This window comes from Macrobrachium nipponense, chromosome 20, assembly GCF_015104395.2.
Source record: "Macrobrachium nipponense isolate FS-2020 chromosome 20, ASM1510439v2, whole genome shotgun sequence".
NCBI lineage: Eukaryota > Metazoa > Arthropoda > Malacostraca > Decapoda > Palaemonidae > Macrobrachium > Macrobrachium nipponense.
Genome location: NC_061089.1, coordinates 37393188 through 37411219, shown reverse-complemented (window position 1 = coordinate 37411219; position 18032 = coordinate 37393188). Strand labels below are relative to the sequence as shown.

General features: G+C 35.7%; 1 long non-coding RNA gene across 1 annotated transcript in view; it reads right to left on the bottom strand.

The window, feature by feature from the left end:
• LOC135224954 (uncharacterized) overlaps nucleotides 1–18032 on the bottom strand; it is a 401986-nt gene that overhangs the window by 291826 nt on the left and 92128 nt on the right. Inside the window, exon 2 of the long non-coding RNA XR_010316844.1 lies at nucleotides 4877–4898. This is a non-coding gene — a long non-coding RNA (uncharacterized LOC135224954). The remainder of the gene's footprint in view (nucleotides 1–4876; nucleotides 4899–18032) is intronic.

Sequence of the window (18032 nt, the reverse complement as noted above, 5' to 3'; positions counted from 1 at the left end):
TGAGTTGGGTGAAAGGGAATAGAATATGCAAATAAAAGGAGAGAAAACAAAAATCGAAGCGACTTTAAATGACAAAATGAATACAGATCAAGCCCGATTTAGAAAAACTACAGCAGAGAGAGAGAGAGAGAGAGAGGAGAGAGAAAGTTTCCAAACTGAAGACAAGGAAATTTTAAGTGGGATAAAATTCAGATTTCACTATAAATACAATATCTAAAATGTGTTGATAAATAAATTCGATAAAATGAAGACGTGCAGTAGATGCTCCTAAGTTTCTCACTTGTACTGTACCAGTTTCTGAAAGTATGTTATAAAATACTGCACCAGCCCAAAAATACATAACGATGTCTCACATAACAGACTGCCTTATACACACATACCAAGTTAAACACCAAGCACAACTGCAAAAATAATATTTTCTAGTAGGCAAATTCATTTTTAAAAATGTTATACTTAATCTCTCAATCTCTGAACAGATTTTGGGACCGACCACATATACATATGATGAAAAATTACATTTCAAATGGGAACATTCGAATATAGAAAATAATACAATCATAACTCCCTAACCAAGATATCATAACCTGAGAGAGAGAGAGAAAGATTACGTTAGGCTGTTGGCATGGGGAAGGGGGGAAGGGGGGGGGGGGGGGGTCGTGGGGTGTGGGTTGAAGGATGTAAGCCCATAAGGCTTGTGCGAGGGACACTTGAGATAGCAGTAGATCCTTAACAGGGCTTCCCTGATGAACATAGACGTCGATTCCTGCAGCTTTTATTGCCTGTTACTGGGATTGGAAGTCGACATTTCCTTAATTAAGAAAGATTGAATTTTCTTCTGGCAGCTCCTCAAGGCTTTTCATTTCCTTTTTCCTCTTTCCATTGGGTGCACACCAAGGGCGCCTCACTTTCCCTCCTCTGTCTCTCTCTATCTCTCCATTTCTCTCTTTCTCTCTTGGTGAGCCACTGTGGCGTGAAGATGGAATATGACTTTGATTTGCCTTTTTCCTGCCGTTTATTAAAGACACTTCACAGATACAAGGAGAAGGAGAGAGAGAGAGAGACATTCCCCAGTCACGGAGAAACTGGAAGTTGGCGTTCCTTCATTTTAAATAATTGGCAAGTTCATTTTTTCACAGTGACAGAACCAAGACAGACATTTTCATTCATTCTACTCTGGCAAAAATTATATGAGTTCTGCCAAAGTGTGGACAGCGATACATAATAAAATGGAAATATGCTAATACACAAATACACACAATTCACATATGTGACATATATATATATTATAATATATATATAGATTATATATATATATATATATATATATATATATATATATAAGGCCTCAAACAAATGCATTAAAGAGACATAGCGTTGACGTCTCTGCTGTCTCTGAATCACTAAAATACGAAAGGGAAAATAAGAGATTGGATGAGGTAACGTGTATATTTATTCGGGACAAACAGACTGCACTGGTAATGAAAGAACAGGCACGATTTTACCACCAAATGCAAAGACGGCACTGACTCACTAGAAAGCAGTGAGGAACAGATTACTTCTAAGAAGACTAAAATTAGACACAATGCAGACTGGGTAATTTAAGATACTATTCACCAGTGACTCAACTTCATGGAATGAAAAGGTGAATTTCATATAAAACGGCAAAATGTTATAGACCAGACATCAGAAAGCGACATAAAAATAGTTTCTGGAGATATGGATGCTAATGTTAGCGATACTTTTTTTTTTCCATCTGTCCACCCGCCTGTGGTGTTTGCGTATGGTAACACTGATCCCGGGTTTCAGATAGTTACGCTATGTGTAAGTTTTAGGTAAATAAAAGGATATCTAGGTGTACATTTACAACTGGAAAGTGTTTTAATAATTTACTGTATGCGAATTACACCGTTAATATTCGAAATAGGATATTGTTATTATTGTTGAATGTAAGCTGACTTTTCGGGGTGGCACAGCCAGACGAAGTGGCGGGAAAATTGCTTCTCTCGCTATTCACTACGGCAATTTGTCAACTTTATTGGACCACACCTACTCTGCTACTAAGCTACGTGTTACTTCATTACACGTAAGTATATCAGTATATACTTTTAATTTTTATAAAGTGCCTTTTAGCCACATACGATATGACGTAACTTGGTTTAGTATCTATTTAATGGAATTTGCTTCTGGCTGTTCCATTCGCCACCCCAAAATGGCAGCTTACATTCAACAATAACAACAATATCCTATTTCGAATATTAACAGTGGAATTCGCATACAGTAAATTAGTAAAACACTTTTCAGTTGCAAATGTACATCCAGATATCCTTTTATTTACATAAAACTTGTAACTATTTAAAGCCCGGGACGCAGTGTTACCATACGCAAACACCACAGGCAGATGGAAAAAAACCGAATATAGTTAGACCAAGTATGGAGGAGGTAATGGGCAAGCAAGGTCTGGGTGCAATTCATTAATTTCTGTGGTGTAAATAAACTGCTAATTGCAGGTACTTTTTTCCAACAAACATCATCTATAAATACACCTGGTCTTTTCCATATAGCATTCACAGAAACCAAACAGGTTCCATAATCATTAACAGAGAAAAAATGAACAATGAGGATTGCAAACACCTACTTAGATGCAGATGACGGCAGTGTTAACACATATTACCACAACAAGTTTAAAAAGCACCCAACAAAATAGTTGACAGAGTATTAAGGTTTTATAAAGTTGAGCTTTCTTAAAGACGAACGTAGAAATGAATATCAAAAAGAGAAGATAATGAATGAGGGTTGGTTTGACATGAAGAACGTATATCAATCTACTTGACAAAGAAGTAGAGAGAGAGAGAGAGAGAGAGAGAGAGAGAGATGGATCGACACAGAAGAGAGAGAGCGAGAGAAGAAGGAGAGAGAAAGAGAGGAAGGGGGACTAGAGAGACGGAGACGAGAGAAGAGAGAGAGAGAATATTTTTATTTTTGTGTGTGGGGGGCAGGGTGAAGAATGCAAAGTAGCGCATGCTTAAGTTTTCAATTTCAGCAGAGATTCAGAAAATGAAACAATACTTAGACAAAAAGGATGATGCTGACAAGTGATGTATTCAGGAGAGGCATTGGCGTTAGGGTTAATAATATCAAACCAAGTGGAGAGAGAGCGATGGGCAGAACATTTTCTGTGAAGCCATGAATGACATTAGAGGGGAAAAGTGAACACTCGACTGATATACCTGATCCCGAAGGAAACCTGAAGGTACTTATGATTTCATTCACAGTTCTTGAGATAGAATCCGTAATGAAGAAACTTTTGAGATGGAAAACGTAAAGTTATGATGGAATCAACGTAGACATGAATTTAGCTGAAAATGAAGAAGACTCCTCGTGGCCTGTCATAGCTGGCTTGTTTTGTGAATACGTAAAAGGAAAACCAGCTTGGCAATTACTGAAGAAAATTTTCTTATAAAAAGCTTCAAGATGAAGAAGATGATTTTATATATATATATATATATATATATATATATATGTATATATATATATTTATTATATATATATATATATGCATATATATATATATATATATATTATATATATATATATATATATATATGATTGTAACAGCTATGAGGAGGGATGCTGGGAACGAGTGGAGGTTTGTGGAGAAAAAAGAACAGGAAAGACGTTTTTTAGCACAGTTTCACAGTGGCCCCTGCGACACATGGCTTAGGACATCAGATTAATTTTATATATATACATATATGTGTGTGCATACAGTATAATTCTATATGTATACATAAATACACAATGTGTTACTTGCAAAATTTATGTATGTATGCAGTGTTATTGGTCGGAATATATAGTAAGTAATATAAATAGTATATACAAGTATATATACACTTATTATATATATATATATATTGTATATATATAGATATATAATAATAAATTATATATTATCTTTATATATATTATGATATATATATATTTATAATATATATTATGTACAAAGTGCTTACAAATTTCGTTTAACATCGAAGACGCCTCATCTTCAGAACACCTTGCACCCGATGGGAATTATATAACTGGACAGTTTAAGGACGTGACCAGCTCACAAGAATGAAAAACAATGAAAATGAATTTTTTACGACTTGCGCAAAACCATTACTACTACTGATGTAAATGATTGGTCAGACCTTCCTTCGAAAATTACTTTTGCCCCTATAGACCTCTCTTATACATGATACTTTGACAAGCATGGTTTCAAAGCATGGTACCGAAGCTGTGCTCGGAAAGTGCTCGTGTAGACAGAAACGTTGAACCACCTATACATATACACTTCCTGGGCAGCTACGAGTGAGCTGAATATTTGCGTGCTTCGATACCATACCTCGGCACTGATCGCCAACACCATACCATATTTGCCCATGTATCGTGTATAATAGCCCTTAGGACGTCTAGTGTTATAAAAGTACAGTGATCAGTGATAAATGAAAAGTGAAAAACGATGTAAAACGAATGATTCATTAGTGAAGGAAGGATTTTTGCACTTGAGCATTTTACAGGAATATCAATAGCTTTGTGACTCTTTTCAATAAACCAATAAAGGCAAAAGTCAAATCCAATAACATCTATAAGCAATTACAATGCTGACAATAATAAAAATTCACGTCGAATCCAAGATAAACAAAACTCCATTGGAACAATAACAGATCCTGTGAGAAGTTACTCAAGAGAAGAAACAGCAATGCAAAGAATGCAGGCGGACAACGACCATCATTTAGCAATAAGTAACATAAAATAGTAACCCAATAATAAAAATTAATACTTTTCAAAAAAAGTTTGAGTCATCAAAAATAAAACAAAGGTAATATTTACAACTCACCAATATCAAGGCAGCGCACCTTCTGAAAAGAGCAAAAATGAAAGACTATTAATGGCATTGTAAAGAACTTTGATCAATATAATTAATTTCTAATATGTTTAATTTCAAATAATAGTCACTTTTGTTGTTATAGACTTTTTACTTTTCCTCAGGCAGGGAATCCTCGACAATAAGGAATAGTCTCTCTAGCAGTGACTCGTGAGCCCCCCGTGGTAACAAAGGAAAGACTGAGATGTCTATGCAATATTTACTCTCAGTTATCACTCAGGGTTGTGTAACCCCTTAGAGCTAAAAGAATTAAACCATATCAAAAATTACTTAATCATTTGCGCAATCCGTTAACCATCCCACATCACGAAGTGTATGCTTGTACGTCACCGATTTGTACAATCTCAACTGAGAATGCATGGGGGTAGTTAGATAAATTTTGAGGTGCCTTGACGCTGCAGTCCTCAAATCACTCTGCTGAATTATGACAAGTGAATGCCCATTTGCTGTAAGGTAGCAAAGTCTATTTAATAAACGACTTTTAAAATCTTTGGAGCATTTAGATGCCTGAAGTTCAAGTTCGTTGGTTCTTAAGGCGTGGGCCTACAGAAAATACATCAGCTTTTGAAGACAACAAACGCAGACACAGAGGGACAATAAAAACTTAATAGCATACAAAAATAAAATTAAATCAATCCCTTATATGATGCTTATAATAAATTGATGAAAACTAAATTTAGGCACAGATGAAAGTCAAAGTGATGCCGCTTAAACATGCAAAAGAAATTTGCATGAAAAACACCTTCAGTTTACTGATCCACTATTCAGGAATGTTTCATGGCAGAGAGAGAGAGAGAGAGAGAGAGAGAGAGAGAGAGAGAGAGAGAGATAACACAAGAGCGTCTCGTGTCCCACAGATTCCTTGTCAATATTTAACGAATGAGAAGCAGCCTCCGTTGCGGGCTATTTATAACTTGAGGGCAGAGATTTACTGTAACTATGAATTTCCAGTAAGCCTAACCATACATTTTTTTTTGGGGGGGAGGGGTTCTTCCAATAATGAGCCACGTTGCAAGGAACAAACGAAGAACCTTGACAGTGACTCACAGTGTACTTAGTCGAGAGGGTAAGAAGCTAAACTTACCTACGAAAAAATACGTCTAATTTGGAAATAAAACAATAAACAATTTAACAATGCTATTTTCACCAATCCAATATTTACCTTGGCACTTTTGCACCCAACATGTTTTAGAATAAGGCAGCTTGTTTAATTGGTTTAATAATTTTCTAATCAGAAACCAGCTAGATTCAGTTTTTTCCCCACTAGACGTTAACATCACTAACCCAGCGAGTGGGTTGCTGCCGCGGCCTATCATCATCGCCCACTGACCACAAGAGGACGCGAGGAATTGTCACTAGATCTACGTAGCGTTCTTGTCTCGGATGATTTCATTCTAAGGAGAAAACTTGCTCCACCGCGCCTTGGGGAACACATTTCCTTTTCCTATTATCTCGTGAAGAGCACCCAAGCACAAAGAAAGCACACGCATACAAACATTCATATATTCCTTCTAAAAACTGGTTTTACCAAGCACAAAATTATATTTTCATCTAACATGGAACAGATAATTAATACGCAACCATGGCAATAAACACTATCCAGGTGTTTCAAGCAGAGAGAGAGAGAGAGAGAGAGAGAATTTTTCTTTGGATACAATAAAGGTCCCACAATTACACACGTCCCTTCAGACGACGCAAGCATACACGCATAAACACACTCATAATTACACCAGCACTGCAATTATCATGAATAATAATTTGAAAATCACCGTGTCTGGTTATTTTAAGGAGGTCATTGCCTCCGTTGATACAAACACGAAAGAACTCCTCATAAAAGTCGTTCAAATTAAAATCAAAGCGTCCCGCTGCACTAAATATGAACATAAGCGGCTTTGATTTTCTCGCCGAGTTAACAGCGCCGGCAAACAGGCAGCCGAGGCCAGGAAAATTTAATTTGCCGGGGTAATGATGTCCTTTCGCTCCATTACCACCAAGTATTTCTCGTCCATTTTATGAGCTAAATTTACACCAACTTTTGCAGATTTCCTGATGCTTTTAAAGCTACAGTTCAAGAAATATTGCACGGAGGAAGACGAACAATATATATCATTTCTTTGTTAATAAAACTGGAATATTTCTCATTAAGACTAATACTTCTCACCCTTAGATAGTTATATTAATCTTCGCGAGGTTAAGACAAGATCTTTTTTGTCATATCTTCTAAATTGAAGAAAAACGGCAACATCTTCTGGCCACAAGAATGAATGGGAGAGGAAGGTTGCGAGTCAAGTTAATGCAACTGCTTTATAACAAAAAATCAATCGTGCCCGATAGTCCAGAAACATGAAATCGGGATACGAAAAAGGGTTAATTACGGTTATTTGTTGTTCATATCACATCCACCGATATGTATACTTAAATTTCTTATTCATTCATCTTAACTGAGTTAAAAGGAATAGTGAGTATTCTTTTCCTTTAAAAACGTACTCCGCGTATACATACAATTATGTTTGTATAAATTTCATTTCTTCACTACGATAACTAAGAGCTAAATAGCCATATTGGCACATTAAATGAGGACTGAATAACTGCAAAACACATTATTTTTTATTCGTGTGCGTGAAGAGAGAGAGAGAGAGAGAGAGAGAGAGAGAGAGAGAGAGAGAGAGAGAGATTGTCTTCAGTGGGATATAGTGTTCTAGCAATTTCCCGCCTTTTTTTCAAAGGAAATTTTATCTCTTAAGTAAAGACTGTTCTTTAATTAAGAGGCTGACCTGTTTCCATTAGTCGCGTACCGCAGCCAACGGATAGCTCTCGAGGGAAAAAGGGGAGCCAAAATGGGAATGAAGCAATTCCCATTTTGGCTTCGAAGCTCAGTTTCAAGCTCTCTTGCCTAACATGAAGAAACCGATCAGGAATTGCATATTAATCTAAAATCTCTGCAAATCATCTGTTATTCCTGAGGATATGCACTACTACGTTACTTTAATGAAGGTGTCAGCTTACTGCAGGAGTGGACAGCGAAGAACTGGAAAGAGATGCTGAGGACGAGGATTGTGAAGTAGGCAGTTTGGTAGCCGAGGGACACACCGGCGGTTGGGGTAAGAGCACCTCGGGGACCCATTCGCTAGCCGGCTCTCATCGCGATGTCTTAATTAAGAATCTGCCGGCAGAGTTACTGGTTAGGAAAGTCCGTGAGCCAGTTTGTGCGTGTCCTTTTTAACCTCACCATACTGGCTGGTTTTCATGCGTAATAATAATGCCATTCTTCATGCCAGACGCTGGAATGAACTTACTAGTTTCTAAAAACAGTTCTAAAGAATTATATTGACATGCACAATTTTAAAAATAAAAATGATTAAGCATTTTGCACTTTGGTATGTTTCTCAGAATTAAATGTGGCGAAGTTAGGCAAATTTTAGTTATATCTATATGGTATTTCCTACGTAGGATATATAACCTTGAATAAAAAGGTATGTTTTTCGAAGTAGTTATACGAGGCAACGAATCGACTGACATCCAAGAAAATAATAATAGTGGGTACATTTTTATCTCATGAAACGAGCTACCAAGCTTGTTCACTGGCAACCAATACATGTGTACTCACGTGACCGCACGCACAGGCAAAATACGTACAAGCGTGTGCACATACACACACACACACACGCATGAGCAGCATCTAAATTCACCGTCCAAGGATTTGCTGAAGTTAACTTCAAATACTCTTCATCTTATATGTTGTCATTATAAAGATCATTTCCGCTCGTTTTTACAAATCTCAAAGTAATTAACTAAGATTACAAGTATACACGAATATTGGCTAAGCAGGGATGGATTTACTACTCTTTTCAAGCTTATTTTTGCTTAGGTAGCACCCTCCCTAAGGGGGGGTAAGCTCAAATTTAAAGGTTCTAGGGAAATTCAAAAACTAGGGAATTTAAAGTCTAAGGAAATTCGAGAATCTAGATCATTTCAAGTATCTAGGGAAATTCAAGAATCTAGATAATTTTAAAAATCTAGAGAAATTCAAGTATCTGGGAAAATTAGAGAATCGAGGGAATTTCAAGTATCTAGGGAAATTCAAGAATCTAGGGAATTTCAAGTATCTAGGGAAATTCAAGAATCTAGGGACTTTCAAGGATCTAGGGAAATTCAAGAATCTAGGAAAATTCAAGAATCTAGATAATTTCAAGAATCTAGGGAATTTCAAGTATCTAGGGAAATTCAAGAATCTAGATAATTTCAAGAATCTAGGGAATTTCAAGTATCTAGGAAAATTCAAGAATCTAGGAGATTTCAAGAATCTAGGGAAATTAAAGAATCTAGGGAATTTCAAGTATGTGGGGAAATTAAAAAATCAAGGAATTTCAAGAATATAAGGAATTTTTTCAAGTATCTACGTTAATTCAAGAATTTGGGGAATTTCAGGATCTAAAGAAATTCAAGAATCTAGGGAATTTTAGGGATCGAGGGAAATTATCTAAGAAATTCAAGATTCTAGGGAATTTCTAGTATCTAGGGAAATTAAAGAATCTAGGGAAATCAAAGAATCTAGGGAATTTCAAGTATATAGGGAAATTATTTATGGAGATTCAAGAATTTAGGAAATTTCAAGTATCTAGGGATATTAGAGAATCAAGGGAATTTCAAGTATCTAAGTAAATGCAAGATCTAAGGAATTTCAAGGACCCAGGGAAATTCACTAATCTATAGAATTTAAAGTATCTAGAAAAATTCAAGAATTTAGGAAATTTCAAGTATCTAGGGAAATTTAGGAATGTAAGGAATTTCAAGTCTAGGGAAATTCATTAATCTATAGAATTTCAAGTATCTAAGGGAATTTCAAGAATCTAGGGAAATTCAAGATTCTAGGTATTTTACGTATCTAGGGAAATGAAAGAATCTAGGGAATTTCAAGCATTTAGGGAAATCAAGAATCTAGGGAATTTCAAGGATCTAATAAAATTCTAGAATCTAGGGAAATAATAAATCTAGGGAATTTCATGTGTTGGCGAGATTCAAGAATTAAGGTATTTCTAGGAGCAAAGGAAATTTGAGAATCTAGGGAATTTCAAGAATCTAGGGAAATTTAGTAATCTAGGGATTTAGAGAACCTAGGGAAATAAAATAATCCGAGAAATTCTAGGAACTATGAAAATTCAATGATCTAGGGAAACTCAATCTATGGTTTCAAGAATCTAGGGAATTTCAGAGTTCTAGGGAAATTCAAGAATTAGGGGAATTTCTAGTACCTAGGGAAATTTAAAAATCTAGGGAATTTAAAGGATCTAGGGAGTTTCAAGAATCTAGGGAATTTCAAGTTGGTATGGAAATTCATAAATATAGGGAATTTCAAGGATATAGGGAAATTTAAGTATCCAGGGAATTTCAGAGATCTAGGGAAATTCAAGAACCAATGGAATTTCGAGTATTTATGGAATTTCAAGAATCTAGGGAAATATAAGTATCCAGGGGATTTTGAGAATTAGGGAATTTCAAATATCTAGGGAAATTCGAATATCTAGGGAATTTCAAGTATCTAGGGAATGAAAGAATCAAGGGAATTTCAATGATCTAGGCCTAGGGAATTTCAAGTATCTACAAAAATTCAAGCATCTAGGGAATTTCATGAATCTGGGGAGATTCAAGTATGTAGGGAAATTAAAGATTCTACAGAATTTCAAGGAACTAAGGAAATTCAAAAATTAAGGGAATTTAAGTATCTACGAAATTCAAGAATTTCAAGGATCTAGGGAAATTAAAGTATCTAGGAAAATTAAAGAATCTAGGGAAATTCAAGAATTGGGGAATTTAAAGTATCTAGGGAAATTCTAGAATCTAAGGATTTTTAAGAATTTAGGAAAATAAAAGATCTAGGGAATTTCAAGTATCTGGGAGAATTTCAAGAATCTAGAGAATTTCTAGGATCTAGGGATATTCAAGAATCTGTGTAATTTGAGAATCTAGAGAATTTCAAGACTTTGGGGAAATTCAAAAATCTAGGGAATTTTCAGTATCCACAGAAATTTAGGAATCTAGGGAATTTCAAAATAAAAGGGATTTCAAGAATCTAGGGAAACTCAATGATCTAAGGAAATTCAAGGATCTGGGGAAATGCAAGAATCTAGGGAATGAGAAATCTAAGGAAATTCAATTATAAAGGGAAATTCAAGACTATAGGTAATTTCAAGGATACTAGGAAATTCAAGATTTTAGGGAATCTGAAGGATCTACAGAAATTCAAGAATTATGAAAATTAAAGAATCTAGGGAATTTGAAGGATGTAAGAAAATTCAAGAATCTATGGTTTTTCAGGGATCTAGGGAAATTCAAGAAACTAGGGATTTCAAGGATCTACAGAAATTTGAGAATCTAGGGAATTTCAAGGATCTAGGGAAATTTGAGAATCTACGGAAATTCAAGAAGGTAATTTTAAGAATCTAGGGAATTTCCAGGTTCTAGGGAAATTAAAGAAACGCAGGAATTTCTAGTACCTACAGAAATTCAAGAATCTAGTGAATTTCAAGAATCTAAGGAATTTCAAGGATCTAGGAAAATTCTAAAATCTAAAGAATTTCAAGAATCTAGGGAAATTGAAGTATCAAGATAATTCAAGAATTGAGGGAATTGAAACAATCTAGGGAAATTATCTAGAGAAAATTAAAGAATCAAGAGGATTTCAAGGATTAGGGAACTTCAAGTATTTAGGGAAATTCAAGAATATGGAGAATTTAAGGATGTTGGGAAATGATAGAATTTGGGGAATTTCAAGGATCAAGGGAATTTTCTAGGGAAATTCAAGAATATATGGAATTTCAAGGATCTAGGGAAATTCAAGAATCTAGGGAATCTGAAGTATCTAGGGAAATTCACGAATCTATGGAATTTAGAGTACTAGAAAAGTTCAAGAATCTGGGGAATTTCAGGGACCTAGGGAAATTACCTAAGGAATTTCGAGACACTAGGGGATTTAAAGTATCTAGGGAAATTACAAGAATCTAGGGAAATTATAAGAATATAAGAAAATTCAAGAATCTAGGGAATTACATTTATAGAGAAATTATCTAGGAGAAATGAAAGAGTCTCGGGAATTATAAATGTTTTGGGAAATTAAAAAATCTAGGAAATTACAAGGATCTAGGGAATATAAAGTATCTAGGGAACTCTAGGGAAATTCAAGAATCTAGGGACTTTCAAGTAACAAGAGAAATTCAAGATTCTAAGGAATTTCCAGGATCTGGGGAAATTCATGAATCTAGAGAATTTCAAGTATCTAGGGATTTCAAGAATCTGGGGAATTTCATTAATCTAGGGAAACTAAAGAATCTAGGGAATTTCAAGGTTCTACCGAAATTCTAGAACCCAGGGAATTTCAAGTATCTGAGGAAATTCAAGAATCGGAAAACTTTGAGGATCAAGGAAATTTAAAGAATCTAGGGGAATTCAAGAATCAAGCGAATTTCAAGAATCTAGGGAAATTTAAGAATCTAAGGAATTTCAAGTATGGAAATTCAAGAATCTAGAGAATTTCAGGGATCTAGGTAAATACAAGAATCTAGGGAATTTCATGTATTTGGGGAATTTCAAGAATCTAGGGAATTGCTAAGAGCCAGGGAAATTTGAGAATCTAGGGAATTTATAGTATGTAGGGAAATTCAATAATTAGGGAATTTCAAGAATCTAGCCAAATTCAAGAATCTAGAGAAATTCAAGGATCTAGGGAAATTTATGGTTCCAGGGAAATTCTAGAATTTAGGGAATTTCAAGGATCTAGGGAAATTCTAGAATTTAGGGAATTTCAAGGATCTAGGGAAATTCTAGAATCTTGGTAATTTCAAGAATCTAGGGAAATTCAAGAATCAAGGGCATTTCAAATATCTAGGGTAATTAAAGAATCTAGGTAATTTCAAGGATTTATAGAATTTCAATAATCTAGGGAAATTCAAGGATCTGGGGAATTTTCAGAATATAAAGAATTTCGAGGATCTAGGTTAATTCTAGAATCTAGGAAATTTCAATTATCTATGGAAATTCAAGAATCTAGGGGATTTGTGATCTAGGGAAATTCTAGAACGTAGGGAATTTCAAGGATCTATGGATATTCAAGAATCTATGGATTTTTAAGTGTTTAGGGAAATTAAAGAATTTAGGGAATTTCAAGCATATAGGGAAGTTCAAGAATCTAGGGAATTCCAGGAATCTAGGAAAACTCAAGAATCTTGGAATTTCAAGTATCTAGGAAAATTCAAGGATCTAGGGAAATGCAAGAATCTAGGGAATTTGAAGGATCTTGGGTAATTCAAGAAAATAGGGAATTTCAAGGATGTAGGGAAATTCAAGGATCTAGGGAAATCCAAGAAAATTAGGAATTTCAGACATCTAGGAATTTTAAGGATCTAGGAAAATTCAAGAATCTAGGGAATTTCCAGAATCTAGGGAATTTCAAGTATCTAAGGAAATTCAAGGATCCAGGGAATTTTAATGATCAAGGGGATTTCAAGAATCTAGGGAATTTCCAGGATCTAGGGAATTTCAAGGATCTAAGAATTTCAAATATCTGGGGATATTCAAGAATCTAGGGAATTTTAAGTATATATGAAAATTTCAAGAATCTAGGGAATTTCAAGGATCTAGGGAAATTGAAAATCTAGTGAATTTCACGTATCTAAGAAAATTTTAAATCATGGCACCAAGTAAAAGGAAGATAAGTGCCATAATGATAATAGCACTCCTGAAAGACGAATAAGAGCATGAAATATGCAAGAAAAATCGTAAAGTTTGGGTGAAACCATGGCTAAGAAAGAGGTTTGATCATATGACGTTATTGAAAGAATTAAAGGAAAATAACCAGGAAGATTATAAAAATTATTTAAGAATGACTGATGATGTCTTCGGAGACCTTTTATTCCTTAAGTCTCCAAAAATAACAAAGAAAGATACAGTCATGAGGAAGTCTATACTTCCTGAGGAAAGGTTAATTGCAATATTAAGGTTCCTAGAAACGATTCTTGGTCTGCTGTAAAGAGCAATAAATCAAAATACCACAACTTGGGCACATAGTACATAAGGCAAAACTGCAGACTATTACAGCGGGGTGCAAAACTGCAGACTACTGAAAGGATAGCAATGAAATACTTGAGGGGAGGTCAACCCAGTCGTCCTGCTATCCATCCCCACACACACCACAGACTGGCAGGGGATAAGGCCAGTCTTGGCTAGACCGACATGCTGAAAAGATGAGAGGACTGGTTAGTCTAGCCGGGCTTGTCATTTTTATCCCCCATAAACGACAAAAAAAAAAAAAAAATTGGCCGGTTCATGTCAATTTTGGTAAAACCATCCCAGTCAGTCCTTTACGTGTATTATGGCTTGCTTAATTCTCTCGAGCGGGAATATCCGTTATTGCTCAGTATGAGATGGACAGGAGAACCACACGCCGAGCTCACCGAGAGGGAGACCATTCAAAATATCAAGATAGAAGAGAAAGAGAAAAGAATGGAATAGGTCAGACTCAAACGTTATTTTTTTTATACCTAATTCTCTTTCTCTTCAAGTTCATGGAACGAGAACGTGTTTCATTCCTTGACCACACTGTAATAGAGATAATTTTTACTGTAATAAACATAACTAAAGAAAATTAATCTTATTTTAGTGAAAGCGTTTACACTGAAATAATTTCAGCGGATATGTCAATAAACGTATTCTCTGTCCCTGTCCGAGACTCCCATTACCACAGAAGAGAGGAGGTTCCAATGGAATACACAGGAGCTGGTGAAAAAAAAAAACACTCAGGGTATGAACAAAATACGAGTAAATGGCAAGATACAGAGCCTAACCAAATCTGTGGTCAAAATATTGGTGAAGCAATGGTGACTAACCGTTTTCTTTCACAAATTTTCCCTTGTGTGAAAACCTTAAGGTTAATTGTGTTCAAGTATTGCGTGCACATACAAATCAATGGCCTCAAAAGTTTCACATCTGGATTTAAACGGCATCGGAGAATGAAGGAATCAGGAGAGAGAGAGAGAGAGAGAGAGAGAGAGAGAGAGAGAGAGAGAGATAAGGAATGACCGCCAGTGCAATCGGTAGATGAGCGATCTAAATGCATGAGGGTTTGTGATTTATCCTTGATTTTTCGCCTGGGTTTTAAGAATTCCAACCATAAAAGATTTTGGAAAAAGGGATCGGGGTGGGCTAGAAATGCTTAACATTCCGAGTCAGAGAGAGAGAGAGAGAGAGAGAGAGAGAGAGAGAGAGCTCTTTTCTGGGGTCCATAGAACGAAGACTATTGACTGGCGGATGTCCTTTACTGCTCGCTGATAACATCGGACTGTCTTGAAGGCAATATCGAGTTACTATGGTTACATAACTCATCATCATCATCAGCAGACTACAATTTTAAAGGAAACAGATGTCCAGTATTTTCATAATCAACAAAAGAATGGAATGTGTTCCTAGGACAATTCGTATGTTTTACTTTACGATTCACCATCTTTCTTACCCTTTGAGGTAGTCCCATTTTGTCGTACCAAGTGTTATTTTCTGTAGCTTATAAATTCTTGCCATAAGATATGACACTGAATGCTGATTTACAGTTTGTGTTAAGTTGATGAATTGTGAAGCACATATTCGATATAAGGAAATGCGAGTTGGAGATTTCTGCGAAAAACCTTTTTCGTTTATGGAACCTGCCCTTAAGTTACGTACACGCTTTCATTTTACCCTAATGATGAAATTAACAACTATTTATTCAAAACCATCTGTTGAACTGTGATATGACTTAAAATCACTGTTGATGATTGCTTCTTGAAATATTTTAAATAATTTTCATTTTCTAATCAGCTGTGCACATCCTTATACAGAAACAGGAAAGATATCCAAACCATGTTTAATGGAATCTGCGTACTTTACTCTTCCTGTACCATCTTCTATTTTCTCTATGGTATTTTTATCGAGCGCCAGTAATGGGGCCGATCTCCACCTCTGATTAATCTTGGGAGACCTCGTGTCAAGGCTATAACACCAACGATCCTGTCCACCCAATGATTGACAAAAGCAACTTCAAGACTGAGGGGCCAGTTATTTATAGGTGAGGGGCCAGTCATTTCTAAGTCCCAATCTTGCAGATAGCTTTACATATAATTCTCTTTTTAGTTCATGCAAAAAATTATGTATTGTATTCGTGATACTGTCCTTTACTATCACAGATTTGAGTCTCCTATAATGGTAGAGAAGTAGATCCTGAAAATGTAGCAATTATGCCTCAGACCATGCTAGGATCAATCAAATGAAACTAATGCACTCCAACTGAATGGGCCCAAAACAGGCACCAGAGAGACCAGAGTCGCATTAATACCTCTGAGGCATATGGGATCCAGACCAGAAAGTGAAGGAACTTCTACCAAAATAAATAAGACACTGGCACCCCAAACCTACCTTTGTTCAGATGAGGAACAAGTGCCTAAAGCAAGCCCCAGACACCAGGTCACAGTCCACAGATGCCAGAAATATGGAAAACGAGGAGAAAAGCGAGGAAGATGATGAAGGCAAAGCATCCTCCTAACCTGCCAGAGATGGGGTTGAGGCAAACATCCACGAAAGGGCAGGAGCAGGGGCTGCCAGAGAATCAATAGCAAGAACAGAAGGTACAGGAACAACAGTACTATCAATGAACACTGCCTCGGTCAGAGAAGAAACTTGCTGATACAGTGGGGTCTACCGAGACCCTCAACGGCGAAGAACTATTGGTTACAGCTAAATGGTCCTACAAGTTATATAGGAAGGTACATAATTACAGAACACAAATATTGCCTTTCTAATGATACACAGTTCATTACCTTTATTCCAGTGATTGTGCACTTAAGCATATTGTAACTTTTTAGGGTATTTTTAAAAGTATTTGTATTTACGAAAGTCATTATTTTACCAGTAGCTATTCTCATTTATTACATGAGGGCAAAACAGAGGATCATTTTTACTTTTGACCTTTTATTTTCTTATTTTGCTTTTATGAGTATACTAAGATAGGATTCAACTATTCACCTTGGAAATGACAACAAAATGAGTAATCTAGCATGAAAATCTACTTTACACAGAGCAATAAAAATAATGGACTGAAAGCAATTTCTCGATTAAGAATCTTGACAGGATTTCCTTTTTCTTATTTAATATTTCTCCTATTATATTTTTTACAATTACTTTCCTCTGGCAAGGTATGGACATTCTTTTTCGAATAAATTAATCTCGCTTTGACCTTTTATGTCGTTACTCTGACTTCGACCATACTGGAAAATGTTCCAACTATCCAACTTTATATAACCTAGCATGAAAGCTAACTGTACACGGACTGTTCTGAGAGAAATATCTTTAGTCCCAACACTGTCCGTAAGAGAATTCCGTAAGAGAATTGAGCACGGTGGTCAGTTGTTTGGACAAACATTTTTGTTTTATGCAATAGGATCAACATTATTCTTTTATGGAACAAACCCGACCACTAAACAAGCTGCTACAGAACACAATGCTTTCGCACAAAATACGGGCGAAAATGTCACAACAAAAGAGTATTGCATGAAAACTAAGCTAGATTCCAGAGGAACGTCATCATCCAAAACATAGACCAACAGAAAGTGTATTTTGATATTGCGTACAAAAAACATTTAATAATAAAACCACTACTACTACTATTACAAATAATCTACAATACGATGTCATCATAGTATCAATTACAATTCTACTTAAGATTTTCACCATAAACCTACTTTTATTACAAGTCCAGTTTTGACGATCAGTCACACTTTTAGTATAAGCCTTCTTGGCACACCAATGAATTATTTTTCTCTCTCTCTCTCTCTCTCTCTCTCTCTCTCTCTCTCTCTCTCTCTCTAAAAGAAAAAAAAAATTCTTTTCGTTTTCTATAACTAATTTTTCTGGTTGTTTGGACAATAGTTCTGTTCCAACCTAGTCTAGTAAACATGATGGCAGCAAACTACTTTCAAAATGTCAACCAGGTTTTTTAATGATTGCCATGCCCTGCCGAATGAGTGCAGATTCTCACGAACCTGGCCCTGTTATCACCAACGTCATTTAGCTTATTTTTTATATACAACCT